The sequence below is a fragment of the Vigna radiata genome, chromosome 4 (genome assembly GCF_000741045.1).
Source record: "Vigna radiata var. radiata cultivar VC1973A chromosome 4, Vradiata_ver6, whole genome shotgun sequence".
Lineage (NCBI taxonomy): Eukaryota > Viridiplantae > Streptophyta > Magnoliopsida > Fabales > Fabaceae > Vigna > Vigna radiata.
Window position 1 is genome coordinate 1,470,198 of NC_028354.1, and position 6,278 is coordinate 1,476,475.

Here is a 6,278-nt window from a genome sequence, read left to right on the forward strand (position 1 = left end):
AAATGGAAGAAGAATGGAAAAGCAAACCCTAGAAAAGATGAAAAGGAGCCTAAGCATCCAAGAGATCCTCTCTAGAGAGCAAAATTAGGTCTGGCCGTCCTCCCCTGTCAAAAGAATGACTTTGAACTCGAAATAAGGGTATTTATAGGTTAGGAGCGCAACAGAAAACAAGCCCAGGCCCAGCGGACCACCGCCCGACGGAATAAGTGTGTCGCCCGGCAGTTTGCTATAAGCCTCCAAACCGCCCGGCGGCAAGGGTCACCGCCTGGCGGTTTCCCTCAAAACCGCGTAGCGCCAATGGCAGTACGTACTCCTCGCCCTGGACCGCCCAACGGTGTAATTTGCCGCCGGGCGGTGCGTCGACTCTTCAAATCTTCAATTTTCTTCTCTTTTCTTGAGTCTACGACCTTTATCTTCAGCTTCATTCTTCATTTCCTCAAAATAGCTACAAAACAATGCAAAATCCGAAGAATGTGAGTGCCATAACCCTTAGATCAGGGAGGCAAACTGTTGTGCCTTCAGAGCCCACTCCTCCACCTACAACCACACCTGCTACTTGTCACAGGAATGAGGACCCAGACGGTCCAAGAAGGGCATTTGAGGTGGGTGGATCTTAGTTCCTCTCCCGGTGGTCCTTCTCCTTCTCCCACCACTACCACCAGTGCATTTTCTCCTTTGTATGATCGACCTATCCCTCTTCCCTTCCCTTCAAGGGGACTTCCTAGCAAAAAGATGGAAGAGGTGGATAAGGAAATATTGGAGACTTTCACGAAGGTAGAGGTGAACATACCTCTACTTGATGCCATCAAGCAGATACCGAAGTATTCCATATTCTTGAAGGATCTGTGCACACACAAGAGGAAAATGAAAGGTAATGAAAGGATCAACATGGGCAGGAATGTATCTACGCTTATTGGTAAGTCGGTCCCGCACATTTCTGAAAAGTGCAAGGACCCAGGTATATTTTGCATTCCTTGTGTGATTGGAAACAATAAATTTGAGAATGCCATGCTTGATTTAGGTGCTTTTATTAATCTCATGCCTTTGTCTATCTATAAATCTTTGTCAACCTAGAAAGTTAAAACCCATGAGTTCCATTCATTCTCCCAGAGAAAATGTTCACAAGCCACCAAACTGAGCAAAATTCTCTGAAAAACATAAGTGACGGCTCCCTTGCTCCCTAGGGCCGTGTGTCACTAAATGAGAGGGTGGGGTCCACCCTAAAGAAACCCTAGGTGCCAAATCATCCTACTCTACAATTGGGCTTTGTCTATCATTACCAAAAATTGGCCCAAAATTACAAAACTTGGTTTAAAAAGCCTAATCTTCTAAATTAAAATTTGACTAATACTAAAGTGTCTTTGTGGAGAGTCTTGAATGAATTGATGTCTTCTCTAATGTCCAAAATTGTATCTCAGAATATTCAAATTAATTAGCTCAGAATATTCAAATTAATTAAAATTAGAATTTCCGGTCAAATTAAGCACTCTTAGCAAAAACGGAAAAATACCGGACATTTAAGCACAATTCCCTGATTAATTCTAGTACAATAAACTAAGTGAAATCATGAAAATATTCACTCATCAGTGGTTTATGATTGTGATTATGATTCTAAGCAGGATTCATGAGTGATGTGTGAGAAAGCATGTTGTGTGAGGTATTGAGCTCCAGAGTCTTTATTGATGTATGTATTGTTCATAAGGAATCATGAATGATATTGCCTTAGTTTTGATAATTGATTGAATTGCATGCTTATGTTGTATGATCAAGGCCATGTTTGGAAGCCCTTACTTAGCCAAATTTTCACCCATAATGCTTAAAATTTTATACCCGTTTTGAACCTTGGCCTTAAACAAGATGAAAACCCTTGATTTAAATTGAGAATAATTGCATGTGTTGAAAAGGTTATCCAAGATAAGATGCATGCATGCTTTCAACCCAGAGATTGCACAATAGATGTTATATACTATGAATGATCAATCCACTAAGCAAAAATGTACTCATGAAAATTAACAAATCATACCAAGCAAGTGTTTCACTCAATCACTCAAGTGTTTAAGGTGACACTCCAACTCTCAATTACTCATAAGTCACATGAAACAAAATTGCCATTCATCTCAAACAATCAACATCTTTACATGCAAATTTCATCAAAAGGATTTTTCCAAGGGTTGTAATGAGGTTGGGCTAACAAGAAAGAATTGGTTTTTCTAGAATGCAAAATCCTTGAGTCAAGAGAGCTATCAAAATATTCAACATTTAAGCGCAACTCTTACNAATGTCTCTCATTCCCAACTTTTCCCTTTTCTTTTTCTTTTGCATTGAGTTCTTCTTCATGCTTTTCTTCTTTTCTTTTCTTTTCTCATGAATTTTCTTTTTTCACAACAATTGAGCTCAATGCCTTTCACTTGTTTTTTCAATTTTCCCTCGTACAACCCCAAACTTGAACCTTTTCATCACATACAATTTAGCTCATCCCAACTCAAGGTAAAGAATTTCAAAACAAGGGGTCACATCCAGTTTAAGGCTAAGGTTCAAAACGGGTATAATATTTCAAACCCTTTGGGTGAAAATTTGGCTAGAGAAAGGTTTTCAAAAATGGCCTTGATCATATGACATTTACATGCAATTCAATCGATCATCAAGATTAAGGCAATATCATCCATGTTTTCTTGTGAATAATACATGCAACAATAAAAACTCTGGAGCTCAAAATCTCACACACATGCTTTCTCACACAAAATTCATTCATGCACCATGCCTAGCATCATGACCACAATCATAAATTCATCACCCATCTATTTCTTGGATATCATCATGCATTACAACTCAATTTTCTTCCACATCAACTAATCATTAAATAGATCCATCATGCACATCAGTTAGTCAAACATTTTCAGAACAATTAATAAAGCCAAGAATACACACCAACATTAAAATTCAACCTATTCTAGGAATTTAAAATGCAAAAGTGTAAGAAGAAATCTAGGTTGCCTCCTAGTAGCACTTGTTTAACGTCGCAAGCCTGACCCAAACCTGGTTGGCACTCGTTAGTAAGTGCACTTCCTTCCATCACCCATCAGTAGGTGTACCGTCCAGATATCCTTCAGTGGATACCAAAAGTGTAGCATCCCTCAGTAGATGCTACCCACAAATTGTTCAGAAAACTCAAAAAGTACAAGTTCCAACAAAGAATAAAACAAAAACCGAAAAAGAAAATTGTTCATAAAAATACAAAATTTGATTTCCATCAATTTCAGCTCTTCTTCTTCACGTTGGGATTTTCATCATCCCACCGGCTCACTTTTCTTTGGTCCACCTTCTTGATCACTTTTGAGTATGGTCTTTGAATCTCCACCATTCCTTTTTCCTTCAACTCCTTTATTATCCATGGCTTCTTTTTAAATCTCACTTTGCTTCCTGGTAGGAGTGGATCTTCTTTTGCTTTTGGGTGAATGGTTCTTCTCCCTTTATTTTCAGGCACCTGCAAAACACAACAGCTGTCAAAATAATCAATACCTGTTATGCTCTCTTCTTGTTCTTCATTCACCACTGGCTTCTCAAATGTTTTTCTTTTCACTGTCTTAATCTCATCCCCTTCACGGCCAGTATAGAGAAATAGATAATTCAAATCTCTCATCATTATTATTCCGTCATGAACATCAATAAACATCTTTGATGTTGCCATGAAGGGTCGCCCCAAAATCACAGGATGCTCATCCTCTATTTTAACGTCCATGACAATGAAATCTGCTAAAAACTCAAGACATTCTGCTCGCACAACAACATCTTCCACCATTCCCACTGGCCATTTTTTAGAACCGTCCGCCATTGTTATAGTCAAGTCAGATGGTTTCAACACAAGTCCACCGATTTCCTTCAAAAGTTTTGTGGGTATTAAATTAATGCTGGACCCAGAATCTATCATAGCTTCCCCATCCCAATCATTCAGGGAACATAACAGTGTTAAACACCCCAGATCTTTAGCTTTAGGAGGATAATTACTCTTTTGTGGGTGAACAACAAGATCCTCTTCTTCATCAGTAAGCTCCATTTCATCCTCCTTGTTTCTTTCTGAATGGGGAGGAATCTACTTATTTTCTCGAGGTAACACAGTCACTTCACCAACTTATTTTTCCTTGTAATTCTCCTCTCCTTCCTCTTCACTGCTCATGGGTTCAAAGAATTCACCCATTAACGTCTCCTCTTCTTCACTGTTCACAACATGGAATGGTTCAATATCTTCCTCCCAACCATCCTGACTGTCTGCGTCCCAACCACTCTAGCTTGTAATAGTCTTGCATTCCCTCTTAGGGTTAGCCTCAATGCTAGCCCTAAACTGGTTTTTCTCTGTAATCTCTATCCTTGTTGCCAGCTGCCCGATCTGTGACTCCAATGATTTAAAGTTGGCCTGATTGTTATTCACCTGCTGCTCATATCTTTTGTAGAAGTCATCAAATCAATTACTCAAGGCCCTGACACACTCTGTCAAATTACTCACTTGCTGCCATAGAGGTAACAGTTGTTGCTGCCGAAAATTTCCTCCTTGCCCAGAAGAAGCATTTTGGCTTAGCCCAATACTTGGATGATTTTTCCAACCTTGGTTAGAGTTACCTTGGTTGAAATTTCCCTGTTTGTACTGAAATTGGGCCCCCATATAATTCACATCCTGCTGCATCTCTTCTGTAGACGCACATTGACCATTAATATGGTCACCACCACATAAATCGCAAAGTTGTTGTGCCTGGGAAACATTTCTGAGCCCCCTAGGAAGTTCATAGACAACCTTTAGCAACTTGTCCAATTTCTGACTGAGGAGGTGATTTTGTGCTGCTGCTGCATCTTTAGTGGGAAGATGTAAAAGTCCTCCTTTTTGCGTGCCCCTCTCACTTTGCGACACTTCATTAAGGGCCATCTCTTTAATTAGGTTGTATGCCTCATCTTCTGTTTTTCTGTTAATGCTGCCTCCAGCCGAGGCATCTATCATCATTTTGGTTTGAGTGTGCAAACCTCCAAGGAATGCCAGCAAGTATGAAGCTTTATCAAACCCATGAACTGGGGTCGCTCTCAATAATCCATTGAATCTATCCCATGCTTGCCCCAGTGATTCGTCCATCCCCTGTTTGAATGAAGAGATATCCAACTTCCCTTGATTGATCTTTGGAGGTGGGAAGAATTTAGTAATAAATTGTTGGACCACCGCTCCCCACGTCCTGAATGTTCCCTCCGGGAAAGAATTCAACCAGTCTTTTGCGTTTCCTCCAAGTGAGAAAGGAAACAAGCTAAGTTTGACTCTGTCGTCCGTCACTCCAGTTATCTTCACTGTGTTGTAAATTTCACCAAAGACTGTCAAATGTTTGTAAGGATTTTCATTTGACAACCCATGGAATTGGTTGTTTTGGACTAACTGAATGAGTGTCGGACTCATCACCATGCTAGTTGTATTGTCTGTTGGAACTGCAATGCTGTTAAAATTCAAGGGACCAACTGTATTAGCTGCATCCCCCAAGGTGCGTCTGGGAGGAGGTTGATTGGTCATCTCCTCAAGATCTGGTTCAAAAGTCTCAGGTGAAGAATGCGAAGCAACTTCTGGAGAAAGAGATCTTTCACGTAAAGGACGTCTCTTTCTCCTCTCGTATGGTAGACCTTCTAGCAGAAGTTGTTGGTTTTTCCTGCTTCTAGTATGTATTGTTTCTTGCATACACAAGAAACACACCCTAAAAGCACTTTTATATAAAATAAAACAAAAAGCAATTAAAGAAAAATATAACAAAAATAATTACAATCAAGTCAAATTCAATCAATTCACACTACTAGACAAATAAACCTCGAGTCCCCGGCAACGGCGCCAAAAACTTGTTGACAAATTGGCAAGTGTACCAAATCGTACAAGTAATATAAATGGTAAGACCAAGTATCGTTTTCCCAAGANACTCGTATGGCTTCCTCGTTCGCGTGAATTAAAATAATAAGACTTGAAAGATAAAAATTAATAAATTGGATTTGAGGATAAAAATATTAACATGCAAAAATAAAGTTGATTCAATTGACAAACGAAAACAATGGATGGATGGATGTTGTTGGGTACTAACAATTTCATCTATTCCACTCTCTCTTACATACTACCCTTTACTATAAGTTGATTGATTCAATTGTTATGCGACTTTCTTAGCCTTCCCTTAACCCGATCCCTCGGCGAAAAGGGCCTAATATTAACTACCGGCTTGCTATCCCTAGCCTCCCCTAGTAATTAATACCGCATTATAAACAGAAGTTAG